The 22,205-nt window shown below is 40.4% G+C and overlaps 1 pseudogene; it reads right to left on the bottom strand.

Moving 5' to 3' along the window:
• Positions 1–14,467: 14,467 nt before the first annotated feature.
• Positions 14,468–20,820, bottom strand: LOC132488265 (lysosome-associated membrane glycoprotein 1-like; annotated as a pseudogene).
• Positions 20,821–22,205: the final 1,385 nt, after the last annotated feature.

Below are 22,205 nucleotides of genomic sequence, written 5' to 3'. Positions count from 1 at the left end.
CATTCTAGTTATAAGTTTAAGTGAAATTTTTTTACAAACTTGTCTTATTTGGATAATTTTCAACAAGTGATATATATAGCCTTCATTTGATCTTCAAATAATCAAATATTTTGGTCACGTATATACTAGGTAGAGTGCCAAGGGCTAGTTACACAATGGCAAACAAGACAGAATATACAGTTCCTGCACTGCCCCACATTCTAGGGGGCTAGACATGTTAAACAAGTGGGTATTTTATAAAAAGTATTTAACTTTAGGTCACTTATTTCTGAGGGTTTTTTTTTGGGGGGGGGCATCTTTGGTGAACATAAGAAAATGCCTCAATATACAACTGGAAGATAATCAAAATTTTAAGATTTTTTTTCTAGAAAATGAATTTATTATCTCAAGTCTGCACTACACAGAAACCTCTCAAGAACAAGGAGCTACAAAGCGAGTGTGTATTGATAACCCTACTTTCCTTAATTTTAGGCCATGTTCCCACTTAAATGTCTACACAGAGTTAAGTATGTTTGTGGGTAACAAGGTGCAATTTCATTGACTTGTGAGTCATATTTACCTTTCATATGTACAATGCTCACAGGCCACACGCCAAGCACTTTCAAAAGCTTTCTTTAGTATTACCACAGAGTGGCTTAGTTTGCCTCTATGAATGGTGCCCTGACTGGAGGAAATGAGAGCAGGATATTAGTATCTGCCTCCTGAACTCGCACCATTCATTGTCTTCTCTTGCTCTTGTAGTCTGTAACTTTTGGCCGTACCCAGGTACCACCCAGGAGGCTTAGAAATACAAATTTCTGAATTGTTAGAAATGCAAATTTTTGAACTCCACCTTCAGAGATCCCCACTCAAAAGGTCTAGGGTGTGGCTCACTGCATTTTCAAGAACAACTGCCAGTTGGGAAGCTCTGATGTAACAGAATCATTGCTTAGAATATTAATTAGGTGCACCAGAGTGAGAGTGAACCAGAAGACAGGTGTGATATGGGGTCAGGATCTGGAACATAATGTCAATTAAACCCCACATGGGTTCTGAAAACATCTTGGAAAGAGGATCATCGTCATTCAAGATGATCATCTGAAGTTCTACAAACCTGCCTGATGATTAGGTAACTTTGGGGAACTTTGTGAAGCAGATCATTCCTGGCTTTGTCTCCTAGGGCAGTTTTTCCCAACTTCTCATGCTCCGTAGAATCACCTGGGGGAATATTTAAAGATCCAGATATCCAGGCCACATGATAAAATCTCTAGGTCTTAGCCTGGGTGTGAGTATTTTTTTTGGTACTTATTTCTGAAATATAATTGACATATAACATTATATTAGTTTCAGGTGTACAATGTAATGATTTGATATTTGTATATACGGTGACTTGATCACCACAATAGGTCTAGTTAACAGCCATCACCATGCATGGTTAACAAATGATGTTTTTCTTGTGAGAACTTGTAAGATCTACTCTCTCAGCAGCTTTCAAACATACAATAGAGTACTAGTAACTATAGACACCATGCTCTACGTTACATTCCCATGACTTATTTATTTTATAACTGGAAGTTTGTACCTGTTGACCTGCTTCACCTATTTCGCCTCACCCCCTACCCTCACCTCTGACCTCAGGCAACCACCAATCTGTTCTTTATATCTATGAGCTCTTTTGTGTTTGTTTGTCATTTAGATTCCACATATAAGTGAGATCATATGGCATATGCCTTTCTCTGTCTGACTTATTTCAAGGGCATGAGTATTTTTTAAAGCTCCCCAGTGATTTCAATGTGCAGCCAAGGTTGGAGTGATTAGAGAATGATCCCAGAAATCAAGGGTCAAAATACTGACCAAGAATCAGTATTTTTAGCAATAGCTTACAGGTAATTCTTATGAACACAAAGTTTGGAAGTTATTAAATTTGATATACAAGGATATATTTCAAGTTATTTAAAGAAATAACTATCCACATTTGACTAACTTCAAAATATATGGTTCGTAATATATATAAAGTTTCTCTTATTTGGGATTGATGATTCTGACATTTCCTGGGTCAAAATGCCTACTTTTAGTTGTCACTGACAACTGCATTAAATGCACACACACACACACACACACACACACACACACACACACTGTAGCATTGTTACCCTTATATTGTGAAATAAGGCCTAAACACACAGATGACAAGTTATTATCTTAATAAGATTTGCTTTTTGACTAATGTGATGAAACATTACCTCCCTGAAAGATGATTTTTTTTTTTTAGGGTGTGGTGTTAAAATTGCTTTTCCTGATTTAAACTTAACATTCATTTCCACGAAGCCCTTTAGAAGTCAAAGTGGAACAACTTGTTCCCAAGAAGAAAAGATTCCACCCACCTTCCCAAAACTTAAACTGGAACACAATGTATGTCCCACTGAGTACAGCAGAACAGAGGGTATGTCTTAAACTGTACCCAAGAGGGAAGAAGGTTACTTATTAAAATACCTCAATGATATCCTACAACTCAGACATCAGGGTAGCACTGTGGCTTGAGTCCATGAAATCTTTCTTTTTAATAAATTTATTTATTTTATTTATTTATTTTTGGCTGCGTTGGGTCTTCGTTGCTGCATGCAGGCTTTCTCTAGTTGTGGCGAGCGGGGGCTACTCTTTGTTGCGATGCACGGGCTTCTCATTGTGGTGGCTTCTCTTGTTCCGGAGCATGGGCTCTAGGTACGTGGGCTTCAGTAGTTGTGGCACGCGGGCTCTAGAACACAGGCTCAGTAGCTGTGGTGCATGGGCTTAGTTGCTCTGCAGCATGTGGGATCTTCCTGGACCAGGGCTTGAACCCATGTCCCCTGCACTGGCAGGCGGATTCTTAACCACTGCACCACCAGGGACGTCCCGTGAAATCCTGACTGTGATTTCCTCCATCATGTTCTGCAACCATCTCACAGAATCATAAGACCTCAAATCTGAACTAGACAACAGAGACCTCTGGTCTAGTCCAACTGCCATGTTTGAAAGAAAAGGAAAATGATGAACAAAGAAATGAAATAATTTGCCTCCGGTCGACACCAGGAGTTAATGCCTGGTTTCCATGCCTCCCGAATTGAAGCCCAGGACTCTTAACCGCCCCCCACATTGTCTGTTTCCTAACTCACTCACCTTTAGACCAGAACTCTAAACTCTAGTAATTTAGGGGGGATCTAACACTCCTTCTCCTTCACCTCTGAGGAGTAAAAACACAAACACTAGTCTGCTAGGAGGATGTAGCTTTGGCTGTGATTCAGAAGGCTTTAAAAGCCTTTGTGTTGTGCCCTTTCAATAGGTTTTCTATCTTTCCATTCCCTTGAGTCTTTTAGGGATAAGAGCAAGGCCTGAGTCAGGAAGATAAATACATGAGCAATTTATTAAGATGTGTTCTAGTCTTTAAGGAGATTTCACTTTTTTTGACCCTTGTTTCCTTATTTCTTCTCATCTTCTACTGTAGCCTCTGTGATGGTAAGATCTCATGAACAGGGTATGTGTTCCTGGAAATGGCCTGTTTTTCATTTAGGCCAGAATTTCTCCAACTGGTATGTATTCTTTGGCATCCTAGAATTCTCTATGAGAAATTAAAATTAATTTGAGTGCATTCTGTAGCTTTTGGAAGACAACATTTTATCCTAGTGCCCACATTTCTGTTGTGTTCAGAGGTGTGTTCTCATCAAATGAAGCCCAAATAACAGCACAGGATGCTATAGGAAGGAAAGTTTTGCAGTACAGTAAGTCCCCTACATACAAATGAGTTCTGTTCCAAGAGCAGGTTCATAAGTCCAATTTGTTTGTAAGTACAACAAAGTTAGCCTAGGTACCCAACAAACATAATCGGCTATATAGTACTGTACTGTAATAGGTTTATAATATTTTTCACACAAATAATACATAAAAAACAAACACAAGAAATAAAGAAAACATGTTTAATCTTGCAGTGTAGTACCTTGAAAAGTACAGTAGTACAGTACAACAGCTGGCATACAGGGGCTGGCAGCGAATGTACAGGAAAGAAGAGTTCCTGACTGGAGGAGGGAGAGGAGGTGGGAGATGGTAGAGCTGAAGGGTCATCAGCAGTAGGAGACGGAGGGCAAGCTGCAATTTCACTCATGCCTGACATTGATGGCACAGGTTCTGGTTCCTTGCTGGTTTTAATTCTATCTACCCTCTTGAGAAAACGATCAGTGATGTCTGGGTAGTAGCTCTTTTTATCTCATCATAGATGACACGGTAGCATTGGATTGCATTCTGAATGGTTGCTGCAAGCTTCGTGTATGGTTCTACCTTCAGGTCCTGTGCCTCAAAAACTAACATTGTCTCCTCAAATAAAGAAAATCCCCTTGTCATTTCCTGCGTCATGAATCTCTTCACTCCTTCAGTTACTTCTTCTTCCTCTTGTCTCTCTTCATCCTTTCTCTGGGCCTCCAAATCCATCAGGTCTTCATTAGTCAGCTCCTCGTGTTGCACAGCAAGGAGTTCAATGAAGTCGTCTTCTTGCAGGTCTAGCTTCAGCTTCTCGCTGAGGGTCACTAAGTTGCTGAAGACCTCTTTGGACTCCTCATCCACCTTCTCAAATCCATGAAAATCGTGAACAAACTGCGGGCAAAAGTTCTTCCAAACCCTATTCAGGACAATGGCTGTAATGTCATGCCAAGCAAAGTCAATGTTTTTTATGGCCTTGTAGATGTTACAGTGCTTCCAAAATTGTCACAAGGTTGTTCCAGATTTGTCACTCACCTTTACTGCCTGATGAAAAGTGTGACATAAATAATATTTCTTGAACGTCACTATAACTCCCTGGTCCATAGGTTGGATGAACAACATTAGTATTCAGTGGCAGGTGCAGTACTTTGACATTGGGATGAAAGTTGTCCATGAATGGAGTGTGGCCCAGAGCATTGTCGAGCAGCAAAAGAATGTTGAATGGGACATCCTTCTCTAAGCAGTATTTCTCTACCTCAGGCATAAAGTGGTGGAAAAACCAGTCCTGGAAAATGGCCTGTGTAACCCAGGCTTTGGGGTTACTCTTCCACACAACAGGAAGAGCCCTTGGTTACATTTTTAAGGGCTCTTGGGTTCTCTGGATGATAAACTAAGGCTTCAGCTTCATATCACTGGAAGCATTGCCACAAAACAACAGAGTTAGCCTACCATTTGTTGCTTTATAGCCTAGCATCAACTTTTCCTCCTTACTGATATAACTTCAGTCTGGCATCCTCTTCCAGTACAATCCTGTCTCATCCACATTAAAACCCTGCTAGTGTAAATATGCACCTGCATCAATAATTTCTCAATGCATTTCAGGAAATTCCCGGGCAGCTACCTTATTTGTACTCACTGCCTCACCACTTACTTTTACATTGTGATGGTTGGCTCTAGCCTTGATCTGATGAAACCAGCCATGGCTGGCATTAAAAGATGCACCCTCTGATTCTTCACCGTGTTTCTACTTCAAGTCTTCATAAAGGCTTTTACCTTTCTCTTGAATCAGCATTAAGTTGAGCGGAACTTGACACTGATGCTGATCTTGCATCCACACACTGAGAGGTTTCTCCATCTCCTTCATCACTTTTCCATGCTTCTTCGGTTTTATTGTCAACATCATTGGCACAGCAGAATTCACATGTTCCATGATCTTGTCCTTGTTCTTTAGAACTATGCCGATGGTTGAATGATTCATGTTATAAGAACGAGTGACATCTACCTCTTTTTCACCTCGTTCTACCCTCTCAATTATCTTCACTTTTGTTTCTGTTGTTGTTGCTTGGCACTTCTTAGCAGTACCAAATACATCACCGCTGCTTTTCTTCTTGCTTCCAGACATCCTGGGCTTGAAATAAAGATACTGTACTACTGTACTCTATGCAGTACTGTACAGTAAAGTACACAAAAGTACAACCACTTGTAGAGGATGCACGAACGTGACAATGTATGCCAGACACGTGGACTAACTTACATGATTGGACATGTGAACTCACGTTCACATCTTTGAAAGTTTGCACCTTGAAGGTTCGTATGTAGGGGACTTAATGTAGTTCAAGTAAAGAAAAGTGGGAGGATAATTGAGTCATTACAGAACACATGGTAGGATAGATTCCATGGCAGTCAGACTCTATTTTTATTGTAATTGGTGATTTGTTGGTTTGTAGCCACTTCTTTGTGCTAAACAACTCATTTCAGGAAAACATCTATATTTTTCCTCCATCATGCTCTGTAAACATCTTGCAGAATTATTTCACCTATAAGTAATATGGCAAAAAAATAATTTTTATGTTCTCTATCCCAGCAATCATCAGATAAGCTACTATATTTCAGTGGATTTCATATTCGCCATAATACTGATCTTTAAATGAATAAGACAGTCCTGTATTACAGTTATCAGATGACATCTCATTAAATTAACATTTTATATTGCTTGAGGGCAGTTTGATTATGTATGAAATTTGATTATACAGACTGAGCAAATGGTGATGGAATAAATCTTCCTGGTCAAAAGCTCAGGCTCTAGAATTAGGATGCCTGGATCCAAATCTTAGTTTTCTAGAGCCTAGATCATTTTACTAGGCAAGTTATTGACCATCTGTCTCTTAATTTCCTGATCTGTAAAATCAGGAAAATCATAGAGTTTTTTTGAAGATGAAATTAGTGACACATGAAAAACAGTTATAATAGTGTTTGGTGTTATACTAATTGTGCAAAAAAAATTGTTGTTGTTCAACAGTAGTGTTGAAGTTGAAATGTAGAAACATTTTAATTCTGATTTTACATCTTTCTACCATTTCTACCTTTAAATCCAGCACTGGTGATTTAGGTTCAGTAAAACAGCATTATCTGTCACAGCAAAAATATTCATTTTAAATTTCATTTAATGGGTAAAGAAGGTGCTGCCTTTGGAGTTAGGCAAGAAAGTCTCAGGGTGGGGGAGGGGGTCAGTATGTTCCAGGATGAATTTGGGTAAGTATTAAGAAACAAATGTTAATGCTAGTTTGATTTGAATGGGACACAGGATTATATGGTACAAGATAGAACTGAAAAGGTAGCTTGTTTTCATTTATTCATTCATTAGATATTTAGTAAATATTAAATAAGTACCTGGAACTAGGAATATAAAAACCAGGGGACTGCCTGTCTACTAAACCTATAAACATGTCATTACAATTATTTCCAGTGTTTTGGGAACCCAAGAGGAGATAAGCCATGGAAGGGCCAAGCAAGGCTTCTCCAAAAAGGTGATTTGTCAGTTTGGTCTTATAGGTTAGCAAGAGTTTCTTTTTCATGTGGAAACAGAGGTGGGAAAAGCATGTCAGGTCAAAGGAAAGCAGATAGTATGAAAGATGACAGTGAATTCCTTGGTTTGAGATAGAAATGGCGGAAGGTGCCAACTGGAATCCGACTTGAGACTTTATCTGGTAGGGAGTGGAGAGTAGTGATCAGAACTGAGGGAAATGAACCCAAGTGGGGAGAGGTCAACATTTCAATAGGTTATAAAACAAGACAAAAACAATAGAGTATAAGATCTTTCTTTATGACAGAGCCAATGAGGAAGGTGAATGTATTTTGAAGACTATTCTTTGTGTGTGTGTGTGCAGCTCAGATAAATGTTTATTTTATTGAAAATATTTGCAAAATTACAATATAAATACATGATTATATTAAGATAGGATCACTAATTCTTCTGAGTATCCTGAATATTGTAGAAAGAAGGGAATCGACAAGTAACTTGAGAGGTTAAAAAGAGGGAGAGATTCTTTTTCTTTTTTCTTTTTCTTTTTTTTTTTTTTTTTGAGAATGAGTTCAAAGGGAGAGAGAGAGAAGGCCCAGGGATAAAGGAGAAGGGAGTACTACCAAAAAAGAGGGAGGTGTGCATGGAGGAGTGAGAGAGAGAGAGAGAGAGAGAGAGGAAGGGAGACAGATGGAGGGAGAGAGATTAAATATAGGAAAGAGAGAGAGAGAAAGACAAGTACTAAAAGGAAGAGTTAACCTTGTAATATCTGATCCTCTCCACCCAGGCTCAGCTTCATGAGGACAAGAACCAAATTTATCTTGCTGTGCACTTAGTAGGAATTCAATAGATGCTTGTCTCAGAGGAGATAAGAGGGGCCTGGATCATAAATAAGAAAAGGATGGTCTATGAGACTGCTCAGGTTGCCATAACAGAGTAGCACAGACTGGAGGACTTAAACAACAGAAATTTACTTTCTCACAGTTCTGGAGGCTGGAAGTCTGAGATCAGGGTGCCAGTATGGTCAGGTTCTGGTAAGAGCTCTTTTTCAGGCTTGTAGGCAGCTGCCATCTTGCTGTGTGCTCACTTGGCCTTTCTTGGGAACAAGACAGAAGCCAGGGTCGGGGTGAGGGGAGCATCTCAGAGATTCAGAGATCCCTCTCTGATGTCTCTTCTTAGGAAAACATTACTTTTATCAGCTCAGGGCCTCAGCCTTATGACCTCATTTAACCTTAATTACATTTATAAAGGTCCTGTCTCCAAATACAGTCACATTGGTAGTTAGGGCTTCAACATATGGATTGGGGGATGGGACGTGAGGGGAGGGACACAAACATTCAGTTTATAACCGATGGGTTAGGCTGTGAAATAAGAGGGACAGGAAGGGTAAAGAATCCTTGCAAGAGAATAAAGAATAATTAAGTTGTTTCATTCTTTCGGCGTTAAATTTAGGCAAATTAGGGAGGAGAGCTGAGCTGCAGCTTTAAGGCTCTGGAATAAATTCAGAGGAGTTGCTATTGGGGAATTATGGACTTATCTATGCATTGTTTTCTAAACTTACCAGATTAAAAGAATCAGCTAGAATATTATTTTAAAAGCCAGTTTTCGGGCTTCCCTGGTGGCGCAGTGGTTGAGAGTCCGCCTGCCGATGCAGGGGACACGGGTTCGTGCCCCGATCCCGGAGGATCCCACATGCCGCGGAGCGGCTGGACCCGCGAGCCATGGCCGCGGAGCCTGTGTGTCCGGAGCCTGTGCTCCGCAACGGGAGAGGCCACAGCAGTGAGAGGCCCGCGTACAGCAAAAAAAAAAAAAAAAAAAAAAAAAAAAAGCCAGTTTTCGTTGGATATTGTTTCTCTGGGCCTGGGTTGAGGTTCTAAAATTTTTAACACGCCTCTAGAAAGATTTTTCTAGCTTCCAGCTGTGGGAAACTAGAAACCACAGAAAGAGGAAGTTAAGAGTGAGTAAGAGGATTGGAAGATAAAGGTTGGGCTCAGGTCGAGGGGCAAAAGGAATCAGAAGTGTTGGTGAGAGTGCAGACAAAAACGTTGATCCCTACATTGCAGGCTGAATAGGGATAGGAGTGAAGCCAAGAAGGGAGAATAGGCTTGGACAAGGAAGAAAGATTAAGGGGCTATTAGTCCTAAAAAATAATGAGGGTGTGTTTACTGGGAGACTTAAAGAGCAGGCAGTTATAGTAAATGAATTCAGAGATCAAGGTTTCACTAGTAGCGTAGATTCCAAATTTGTGTCGACATGAATGCCATGGAAAATGACATAATAATTCTTCTGGCTTTACTTCCTTCAAATCCATGATCTATATTGCTGCCAAGGAGCTCTTTTTAAAAGGAATGATCATTTTTTTCTGTGGCATTAAATACTTTCCTCACTCCCTTCTGTCTAAGGTAATCCCAAAACCCTTACCATGGCATTCAGGGTGCTGCATTATTGCCTGCAAACATTTTATACCATTAACACCTTACTACCTATACATCCTTGAAAATGCTTCATTCATTCATGTTATGCTTTTTATTGTGTATTTTCCTCTGCCAGGTCTACCTGGTAAAATGGCAAATTCATTTTTGTTCTGTAAAATCTCTATAGGGAGGTTTTGATAAACTATTCCTCCTTCCCATGCCCATCACATGTTAGCTCATCTTTTCCTTTGCTAGACTACTTTTGTACTATGTATGTGCTTTCGTTGTTGATCTTAACATTTTAGGGTAAGGGTCACAAACCAAATACCTGCAGAAAGTGTGCATTTAAAATAAATGCCAGAGATAGGTAGGATGAAAGAACTTCATGCTACTTCATGGTACTTGTACTGTTCCTAAGTATAACACCTACAAGTTAAACTGTTCTTTTAAACACTGTTGGTGTAACAAAACAAATCAAACAAAACACATCCAAGGCACATAGAGCCTTTTGCTACATAGGTCATGGCAGTTATGAAATGAGAGGTCCACGTTGAGAAGTAGCAAATAAGAAAAGCAATTTCAATTTCTGGTCAAAGGGAATTGCATGTGTAAATAGAACGACATGATTAATTCAGCATGGTATTGTAGGATAACAAGGCCCCGACAGATTTCCTGATGTATGTGTCTCTTACTCAAAGAGGCTCAAAGAAAACTAGTGACACAGAATCACTACTTAACAAGGAGATGAAAGGATGAACTTTGAACTGCGATGTAGAGACCTATAGAGTCCAGCTGTCACTTTGTTGGCTTTGCCATCATAATGGCCTCTACAGTGTCTGAAAAAGACCATGTGATTTTTCCCAAAGTTATAAATCTTCTTCTGTGATTTATTTCTCTGTGCATGGATTGGCTGGAGTCAGCCTAGAAGAGGACCTTTAAGAGAGTGTCTATGGAAGCAGGACTTGCAAGAATCCTTTCAGCTGCATCAGCAAAGGACAACTTTCATGTTTTTATCTTCTGATGGCTCACAAATCTCTAACCCCAGCCAAAATTTCTCTCATGAGCTTCAGAGACAGATATCCATTCAACTCCCTCCTGAACATCTCTTAGATGATGTTACAGGCATTTTAAACTTAATATGCTCACAACTGAATCTCATTTCTCCATCACCGAAAACAAAAACAAAACATTGCTTTACTTCATGATTCACTTAGCTGCCCCATGCAGAAACCTATGAGTCATTTTGGAGAACTCCATTGTTCTCCCCTTCCTTATCTAACCAATCACTAAACCTTTTCAATTTCTCATCCTAACTGTCTTTTAAGTCCACTCCCAGTGATATAATTTCAGCTGGCTCAGGTAACTAACAAACTGAGTCCTGGCTCTTTTCCAATCTGTTTTTTTACATTGCAGTCAAAGTGATCTTTCTGAAATGCAAAGAGTAGCTCAAAGCTCTTTATCTCCTACTACTCTTGGAATGAAGGTTCAGGACTCCTTAATACAGTCAAGAAAGCCCTGCTTAATTTGTCTCCTGGCGGTCTCTCTAGCATCTTTTCTGCTATTCCCTCCCTCACCTCTCTGCCGCTTGTTGATTCCACAAATATTGACTGCCTACTATATGCCCAAAAGTGGGGTAACAAAACAAGCAGAGGAATGATAGACATTTTTAAAAATTATATAAATATAGAATTGCACGTCGTGTTAAGTAGTATGTAGGAAAAGTAGAGGGCACATTGAGAGAGTATTAGAGAGTAACATAATTTATATTACGTGACGTTATGCAGGGACCCCAATCCTGACATTCCAGCCGTAGCTTTCCTGAAAGAGCTATGTCTTCACAGCTCTGTGACCCTCTTGTCCATCAACCCACTAACACCTGCTCATCTATGTCTCAGCCTATATGGTACTTCTTCCAAGAAGACAGCCCTGAGACTCAAAGCCTAGGTTTGCTACTTCTCTGTCCTCTGAAGTTTCCTCATCAGTTGTATTGTCCTTTTAGTTTCCTTTTCTGTAAATCCATGATGCAGGGACTCTCTCTTTTGTCACATTGGATCTTTACCTTCTAGCACAGTGACTGTTACAGAGTAAGCCCTCAATAAACATTCCCGGAATCAATACATGGAAGTACTGCTGACACTGACAGAGCTGAAGAAATTCTAGGGAATTCATGTTCATGAAAACTCTGCCTTTTACCACTGACCCCTAGAATTAAATCTTAAAATCTTTCTCTTGTCTAATTTGCCCAAACATCAACCCTATTTGTATTAATTGTTTGATATATGTCAGGTGCCTGACAATTGCAAGAGGGTAGAAGATTGCAAGTTGTATAAATGGATAGATGTAAAGGAGTTATTACTTAGGACCTAAGACCTGTGTCTTTATGATAAATATAATCTTCTTCTATCGCCAACTATTTTATCTACTGGCAGCCATCTTCAGCCCTACCCGTCCATGAGGCATCAACAGTTTAAGCCCTTATTTATTTGTTCTTACATTAATCAACCTGAAATGTGGCAATAAAACCCCTGCAAACCTGACGTATTTGAGAAGAAGCATAGGTACTTGTGAAATAACATTTGTGAACAGTTGAGGAGGCATTATGGAGATAGTGGTAAGCTTTAGGAAGACTACTTCATAAAAGGGCTAATGGGTGAGGGCAATTTTTCTGAAAAGGAAACAATGAGTTCATAACCAAATGACTGCCTTTCTGAATCCAGGTGTATCATAAACACATCATCTGATGTAAATCATGTTATTGGTTGAGAACAGATTAAACAAATTCATACAAATCAGTCAGTTTCCACTTCCTTAACATCATTTCTTGGTTTACCAGGCCTGGTGGGCACTGGGCTGGCCAGTGACTCGTAGCCTTGGCCATAGCCAGACCTTGTGAAATTCTGTAGTTGATGACCCTCACACATTGGGCCTTTCCTCCTGCACTTCACTGTTTAGCAGAAGACCCAGCATGACTCTATTGTAAAGTTAGGAGGAAAGGCCTATCCATCTCATCTCACCCTACTGCTCAATGCATATAGAACGCCTGTGATGTAGCTCACAGAATTCTGATTGACACACACACATAATTTCTTGCAAAGGAAAGTGGGAGACAGAAATGTGAAAAGGTCAAGTTTAGGTTTCACAATAATCTGTTGAATTTTAAAACTCAAAGATGTTTTATAAGAGGAATTTCAAACAGCATGCTATTATTACCTAAACAACTTATCTCTATGCTTTTACTCATGTTGTTTCCTAGAATGCCTTCTTGTGTCCCTCAGCATCATCGTATTTTATGTTTAAATCCTACCCACCTACCCTAGCTGAAATGCCAACTCAACCACGAAATCTCAGATTTGCCCAGCAAGAAGTGATCTCTCCCTGTCTGTATGAGACCTTAACTTCTGACACAAAGTGTATACACCTGAGCTTTCCTATGGGTTAAATTTCTTGAAAGCCTTTTTATTTGGTAGGTGCTTACAAAATTTTTTTAAAAAAATAACTTTATGGGCTTCCCTGGTGGCGCAGTGGTTGAGAGTCCGCCTGTCGATGCAGGGGACACAGGTTCGTGCCCGGTCTGGGAAGATCCCACATGCCTCAGAGCGGCTAGGCCCGTGAGCCATGGTCGCTGAGCCTGCACGTCCGGAGCCTGTGCTCCGCAACGGGAGAGGCCACAACAATGAGGCCCGCGTACCGCAAAAAAATTAATAAATTTATTTATTTATTTATTTATTTTTGACTGCATTGGGTCTTCGTTGCTGCCTGCGGGCTTTCTCTAGTTGCCGCGAGCGGGGGCTACTCTTCCTTGCGGTGCGCAGGCTTCTCCTGATTGCGGTGGCTTCTCTTGTTGCGGAGCATGGGTTTTAGGCACAAGGGCTTCAGTAGTTGTGGCTCGCGGGCTCTAGAACACAGGCTCAGTGGTTGTGGCACACGGGCTTAGTTGCTCCGCGGCATGTGGGATCTTCCCTGACCAGGGCTCGAACCCGTGTCCCCTGCATTGGCAAAAGGATTTCTTTCTTTTTTTTTTTTTTTTTTTTTTTTTACCAAAAAGACTTTATTAGCATCCTTAGGGCAACGCGTCCCAGGAGGGGATGCTCCTCAGCACACAGGCCACCCAGCTGCAAGTGATGAATCAGAGTGAAACGATTATTGTACACAGTGAAGACAAAGTATCACCCCAAACCTCCAACAGAAGAAGGAAAATTACTTTACAAAAAAGTAAATAAAAATAACGCCCATTTTTCTGTTTTAAAAGGTGCAAGCTCTCGCGTGGCAGAGCTGGAAAGCCTGAGGACTGGGCGCCCTGGAGTACCGATGCTCGAGGGGCCGGGCCCGCCCTGGTTTCTAAAGCTTAATTTAAGCCTCTCAGGTCTGCTTCTTCGTACTACTGCTCTACGATTCTCGTTCCTACTGATTTCTTCAGCGCGTCAGGCTCACAGCTACCAGCCTTCATCAAAGCATTAAGACCAGAGACTCTCCCTTTGCAAGGCTTACACCTGAGTAAAGAGTGAAGCGATCAAACACCAGAATCTTAAAAAGCCAAATGATAGTGGAGCCAGTGCCCATTTAGAAAAGCTCTCTTACCCCCCACCCCCCTTCCAGTCCTACTTTGGTAAATATTAATGTTTAACCCAGTTAGCAAAATTAACACCGTCATTTCCATAGTTGCTCTTTTGTGAATAGTAACTGTGGCCGGATGAACTTCACATTGGATAAAGCAGATGTGAAAACCAGCTTGCAAGAAAGGGTGCCTCCCTCAACAGCAATCTAAGCCCAGGGAACCGGCCCGAGGCCGTGCAGCTGCTGCTGGTCCGCAGCGCGTGCGGGCGGCCGGCTAGATGGTCTGGCAGCAGGCGTGGCTCCTTTTCCGGCCAATAAGGTAGGCGATGAGGACGCTGAGGACCAGACCTGCCAGGGCGCCGCCCACGGCGATGGGGATCAGCATGCTGTTCTCACGCAGCTGACATTCCTCCACAGGCCCAGACTTGTCCCCGTCCACGCGGAACGCCGACTCACACCCTGAATAGGTCTCGGTGACCTGCACGCGCCCCTCAGCGTTGCCCTCGTAGGAGTTCCCGGCTTCTGCCTGCAGCGCGCTCAGCGGGCCGTGGGCGGCCTTGAAGGCGGGGTCTCCGGTATCGGGCGGAGTCAGCGTCAGCCGGACTCCTTGCAGGAAAACCCCCAGGCAACTTGCGTTCATCGCACACTGGAGCGCCAGGAGCTGGTTCCTGCCGCGGAGCTCCAGGGTCACCAGCTGGGCTGTGCAGCTCCCCGCAAAGGTGGTCTTGTTGGGGTTGATGCTGAACTCTGGTCACCGTTGTGTTGTCCCTCGTCTTGCAGGTGACGTTCAGCTGCAGCCCCATGCTGGCCGGCAGGCAGGTCCCGCTGGTGACGCTCACGTTGTACTTGGACCCCGAGGGTCTCTTGGGTGCCGAGATGGCCGAGGACTGGGGCGGCGCCGCCGGGGTGGGCGGGGAGGGCCAGTCTTACAGTGCGTCTCCTCCCTGCAGAAGCTGTTGTTGGAGAGGTAGGCCTGGAGGGTGGCGTCACGGAGCCCGATGGTCACGTTGCGCATGCGGATCTGGTTGCTGCTCACACACCTGTACTTTTTATTTATGTCTGCCTTGATGTCGGTTACGGATTCCACAGTCTTGATTGCCCTGCAGCTCGAATTGGTGAAAATCCCTGTATCTGACAAGTTATAAACAAAACTCATCAGCTGGACACTAACGTGTTGCATTTCTTGTTAAACTTGTGGGGGTCAGCATATGGCCTCTTCCAAAAGCCATGAGACTGGAGACAGAAGCATTCCCTTTGGGCAGGCAGATTCTTAACCACTGCACCACCAGGGAAGTCCCCAAATACTTGTTGATTGAATAAATAAATGAATTACACTATTAGGTAGAGTAGATGACCTCAAGTGTTCTAGAATGTTGAATTAAATCCTTGATTTTGAAATGTCAGGATTCTTTGTAACTTTCTGCTACATAGGGGAGTTCATATTCAAGCTTATAGTTAACAACACTTCTCTGACTTCACAGCTTCCTTCTCTTTCCCCTGTTTCTTCAACCATAGTTTTAAACAGTTCTGTTTATTGAACTGGTTAAGTTTGGTCCCGTCTTAGGTGATTTGTACTAGCTTTTTCCTGAGTCTGGAATTCCCTCCTGTCAAATTTTCTCTCTCTACATGACCGGAGCTTCATCATTCAGGTTTCAGGTCAGATACTCCTTGCTCAGAAAAGCCTTACTTAACTATCTAAGCTAAATTAGCCTAGTCCATCATACCACCGTGTTTGATTTTCTTTATAGTATTGACTGACTGACTTTATCTTCTCTATTTTTTTCCTAGTTTATTTTTCTGCCTTCATTAGATGGAAATTTCTGTGGGAGAAGAAATCTTGTTTGTCTTTGTTGGTATAGGGCCAGCTCCAAGAAGAATGTTTGAAAATGGAAGATGCTCAATATGTAACTGTTAAATGAATGCATGAATAAAAGAACAGCTTCCAAATAGAAGTGCTTTTACATATATTTTTAGTGAGAAGCATCAGGGCACACCAAAGCACATAGTTTTTTTTTTTTTTTTTTTTGTGGTACGCGGCCTCTCACTGTCGCGGCCTCTCCCATTGCGGAGCACAGGCTCCGGACGCGCAGGCCCAGAGGCCATGGCTCACAGGCCCAGCCGCTCCGTGGCATGTGGGATCCTCCCGGACCGGGGCACGAACCCGCGTCCCCTGCATCGGCAGGCGGACTCCCAACCACTGCGCCACCAGGGAAGCCCCAGCACATGGTTTTATATGCTGAACTTTCACTGGGGAGGTGGCCTGATTTAAATTCTCTATCGTATAGGAACTTGAGTCATAGCATCTGTAACACCTTATTAAACGTATTGTTTATGCCTTAAAGACAGGGCAGGCCCTTGATAATACATGTATTCACCTGTACTTAGCACAGTGCTTCATGGCATTTAGTGGAACAAATTAAGTAAAGGATTAAGTAAATGTAGCTTGACTCTCAAACTCTGATTTATTTTATTTAGTACTTACCCAATTCTTAATAGCTATCATTTTTGGAACAGCTACTCACTAGACAGGAGTTTTATATCCTTTATATTAATTCTTTTAAATAACCTTTTAAGGAAAAATTACCATAATCCATTTTAAAGATGACTCAAGCAACCTTTGCCGTTGGACCGAGGTCTAGTTTCCAAAATTCATAATCTTAGTTTAATCAGTCAATTGCCTGTTCTTGCTAGACTAAAAATATTTCAAATATACTTGACAGTTAGCTTATTTGAACACTATTATCTCAAATTTTGCTAAATACTTCCTAATTCTCTTCATAGCAAATAAATAGTTTGTAGCATGAATCTGTTCTTAATATCTAAACAAATCTATGGAGATTTTTGCTATACATCCAACCTGTCATTTTTAATAGTTTAATATAAAAATAGCTCTTTTGTGATTGTAAAAAAAATAATATAGTCATTGCAGAAAAAAAAGCTCAAATAATACAGAAAATATGGAGAAGAGAATACAGCCTAAAATTCCATCTTAAGTATATATAAAATTTTATATAAAGTGAATCAAATTGTATGTGATATTTTCTTGTCTTTCACTTAGAATTGTCATGGTACTTTTACAAAAAAATTTTAGGCACTATCATGTATATTTGGATTTATTATCTCTGTTTAACACAAATGGCACAAGTAAAATCTACCTGCGTGAAACCCATTCTGACTTCATTCTAAAGTAGTTCAACTAATCTAACTCTACTAAAAACGAATTGGTCTAGTTTATGTTGTCAGGTTTATCATCATATATGCCTTCTCTGAGGCATAAAATCTACAGAAGTCTTAACCTAGGAACTGTATGCATATTTATTCAATAAACTACAAAGAACTGAAGCAGACTGGTTCTTATTTTTAAAAAATGCCTTTCAACTTTTGACAAAAACACTTTTTTTTTTTTTTTTTTTTTGCGGTACGCGGGGCTCTCACTGTTGTGGCCTCTCCCGTTGCGGAGCACAGGCTCCGGACGTGCAGGCTCAGCGGCCATGGCTCACGGGCGCAGCTGCTCCATGGCATGAGGGATCTTCCCGGACCGGGGCACGAACCCGTGTCCCCTGCATCGGCAGGCAGACTCTCAACCACTGTGCCACCAGGGAAGCCCGACAAAAACATTTCTTCACCAAAGGTCACAATAGTGAAGGTACCATTGGTTACTCCTTCCTTTCTCCCTATGTCCTTTCTCTTTCATTTCATCTGCCACTGTCCAATCTTAGAAGCCTGAACCCAGGCTATTACAATTCTCACATATATTTTACCCGCTCCAACTCATACTGTATATATCATATCATTGTCAGACAGATGATTCTGAAATATCTATTTTTTATACGATTATACTCAAGCATCTTAATCAGATATTCCAAGTCTTCCATAACCTGGGCTCAGCCTACTTTCCACCTCCTCTCTACCTCCCGGGCTCTGCATTACATCTAGGCTACCCTACACACATATTCTTTCATTCAGTACCCCTTTCTAGGAAAAATGTTCCCTAAGTCTTTTGTACCCTTTAACACTAAAATATCATCTTTTTCTGAAGTCTCCTGTGACTACTCCATCTAATATATTTCTACATAATGCAGGTATCTTCCATATAATTCATTCATTCCAGAATTATATTTATTGAATATTTACTATGTACTAGATACTGTTCAGGGCACTGGGAATATATCAGATAATAAAGTGGACAAAATCCTCTGACTTCATAGAATTTGTGCTCTTATGGAGAGACAATATACCTACTATACAAGGACAGTGTATGGTACAATGTGATAAATGTTATTTTAAAAAATTGAGAGGGAAAGAGAGGGCATCAGGATTGCCGGTTAGTACTTCCAGTAATTAACAAAATGTTAAGTGTATCCTAGGTGTAGGCAAACTTATTCTGTAGATGACCAGATAGTAAATATTTTACACTTTGTGGACCATATGGTCTCTGCCATAACCATTCAACTCGACCATTTTAGCACAAACGCAGCCTGTGTCTCAATAAAACTTTATTTATGAACACTGAAATTTGAATTTCATGTAATTTCCATGTGCCACAGAATATAATTCTTCTTCTGACTTATGTATTTCTCAACTGAAAATGTAAATGCCATTCTTACTTTGTGGGCCATACAAACACAGACAGGGGGCCAGATTCAGCCCATGGGTTATAGTTTACCAACTACTGTGAACACCATTGAAATGCTGAGATTAGTGAAGACTTGGGGAAGATAACAGAGTGAGCACGTGGACACATGAGAGTAGAGTATTCTAGGCAGAGGGTATAGTCATTGCAAAGTCTGTGAGACAAAGACACACCTCCAGTGTGGCTGGAGCAGGTAGAGTGAGAGAGAGAGGTAGGAGATGAGGGGGGAGCAGCAATAAAGGTGAGAATGGATAATGCGATTGATCTACATTCACAGGTGACAACGACAGGTTCTTAGACCTGGAAAAGGAAACTCTTAGAGACTGTCTAGTTCCTGGAGAGCCAGCTTTGATTGGCATACTGTCAACAAAGATTCTGAGGCTGCATTGTCTTAGCCAGAACCACTTCTATGATCAATTAGCAATGCACACTCGGGTGTGAGGGTTATTGGTTGCTATGCATTTGTGTTCTTCATCTAGTCTACCCACTGCATTTTCACCACTAGGACACACTAAGCTGTCAGCTGTTTACATGACATAATTCAACATTATCATATAATTAATAACAGGAATTCTGAGTGCCAGATTAGTGATCTTCACTGTATCTTGGTCCTTCCCTGTTTCAGTTTTTACACTTAGGGCAGTGATCAATACATATCTTTCCTGGAGAAGCTGAAAAGATACTAAAATTAAAAGCTGTATAGAGATAAGAATTACCAATGTAAATTTTATTCCCTTAGCTCTATAAAACCTTTATAGTTTCTAAAGTACTTATGTCTTTATCTTACTTGAACTTTAGGGTGGTCCTATGAATCCTTATTATCCCATAAAACGATCCCAGGGCCCTAAAATGAAAAAAGCAGGCCTTCCAGGCAGCTCTTAAATTGCATTTTCCTGTGATTGCTGAGATTTTTTTTCACAATTCCACGTATAAAGTTTAGCTTAAAATTATTACCAATTTTTTTTCATAATTGTTACTAAAATACTTCTTAGTGTATTTACAGCAAAAGGAAGGAAGAATCAACATTTCCAAAATGTTCAATGATAAACTTAAAACTGCCATTCTTACTGTACATTGTGGGGAAAAAGAGGAGGAGTTCATGCTGAGCTACTGTGATGACTAATGAAATTTTTATTCTTTTCAATAAGAAGAGCTTTAACAATTAGGCTGTGTTATAATGAAATGTTCATTTGTCCAAACTCTGATTCCTGGTCCATCAATACCTCTTTGTGAGAGGTACATCCCTAAAATATGCCTTTGTCTTGAATGGAATGCAACCAGAGGCGTTTAGTGCAAGGACTCTCAGTAAGGCAGCCTGAAACGAACAATGGGCTTCAGAAAAGCTAAAATTAAAATGTATATATATATTTTCTGTACCATGTGTTATTCATTAGTCAGATATTCACCTGATTAAATATCTAAAACAATGAGTAAAACTTCACATTTTAATATGATTAAAAATAAATGCTTAAAAATCCAAATTGTAAGGGAAGTATATTTTACGTTCTCCATATCGGTATAAAGGACATCTGGAAAATACTTTTTTGTTGTATAGTCTTAAAGAATTTCCGTTCAAAACTATCTATCTAATGGTCTTAAATAGCCCACAGTTTCCTAGACATATCTTCGGTTTTATAATTTGATAATAAGTGTTCACTTTTCCCCCTTATGTTTCTAATGCAGCTGGAATCGATTGGGATCTATTTTAATCACTTTCTTGTTCTTGTGCTACTTCATCTCCTCTCATTACTATTTAATATTTAGGGAGTGCCAACAAAATGTTGGGTCTGTATTAAATATGACCTTAGTCACAGTGGGCTCACATTTTCAACACGACAGGAAAGAATGTTGAATTTATAAAGAATGTACATAGCAGAGAATGGAAGCAACATGATAATTATTGGGGGGATTTACATTACCTGTAAGTTGATTCTGGTTCTTTTCATAGCTTGAAATAATTCCAAAATGCCACTGATGGTGCTAAAGGGGGACATTTTAGCAGGGATGGCATTTGTGTAGAGTAGTGGAGACTGTCAGTCTCCTGGAGATGGAGAGACACAGGCAGAAGTGGAATCAGTGAGCAGCAATGACAGTAAGAAGGGTCCATGACACGACTCATTCATCTTACAGTTTTATGGTCAACCCATGGCTTCATGGACACCTAAGGAGTCTTTGGTCTCCGTTCTGCTATCTTTATCTTCCAACCCATGTTACAGCATCTAATGGGATACTGGAGCCATTGGGCCTAATTATTTTCTCATGGACAATTCTTATGTTCTGTTTTCCTGCTCCTGGAATGAGATCCCACTTTTTGTGTCTAGGTAATTTTACACACACACACACACACACACACACACACACACACACATACACACACACTCAGTGAAAGTCAACTGCTCTGAAAAACTTTTCTGGTATCTACAGTCTGAATTAAATGTCCCTCCTTTGAACTCTTATAGTATCTTGAGCACACTTGCATTCTTACATGATTATATGTGTTTTTTTGATTATATGTACTTTTAACATATGATTGTATCCTTTTATATTTTTCTAAGTTTCTCTTAAAAATTATAAAATACTTGACAAACAAGGAAAATCTCTGATTGAAATGCATATATATCTCTAGTGCCAAACACACTTCCTGGAGAGTGATAGGCACTCTAGAAATGCTTATTATTCTTCTTTCTGAAGAACAGAAGAGTGATATTTCTCATTCCATTTTTTTTTGCCCCTTCCAGATAATTTTTTAATGTTAGAAAGATGTTCTAGGTGAAAGAGAAATAGAATTCCAGGTACTATGGCTTTATAGGAGCTTTTGTAAAAGTGGAAGTGATTTTAAAATGATAAAAAGTGATTTGTTGCATTTATCAACACATAGTATATGTTACCAATGTCACCCATAAAAGTTACAGTGAAAAACTATTGCAGGTAAAACTAGCTTGTCTTAACAGGGTCTTTTGTAAAGCTTGTGTAAAATATCATCTCAGGCAGAATTGACCTAAACAAGGAACATGTTTTATCTTCAGAGATAATTTGCTTAGAGACATCATTGATAGAATAAGTAGTGCCTGCATATAATCATTGATATGGTCCTGAGAAGCTGCCAGCATGCATACTGGTCATTTCTTCTGCCCACCATCATGTTGAGATCATCATGAATTATTTTAGGCTAATGTTGTATCTACTAGGAGAGATAACACTATAAAGTTGTCATTTCTCACTTGTTAACACAAGTGAGAGCTTTCTACTCACTGCTTTCTAAGAACTGTTTGCAAGAATAGGAGCAGAAGACAGGTTGTGCATTAAGAAAAGAAATGTGCAAACCCACAGAATCTGAAGTTTATCTTATAACAGCACTAGCTAGAAGATATTTGTGGGA

This window comes from Mesoplodon densirostris, chromosome 1, assembly GCF_025265405.1.
Source record: "Mesoplodon densirostris isolate mMesDen1 chromosome 1, mMesDen1 primary haplotype, whole genome shotgun sequence".
Lineage (NCBI taxonomy): Eukaryota > Metazoa > Chordata > Mammalia > Artiodactyla > Ziphiidae > Mesoplodon > Mesoplodon densirostris.
The sequence above is the reverse complement of the archived record's forward strand: the minus strand, read 5'-3'. Positions and strand labels throughout refer to the sequence as shown.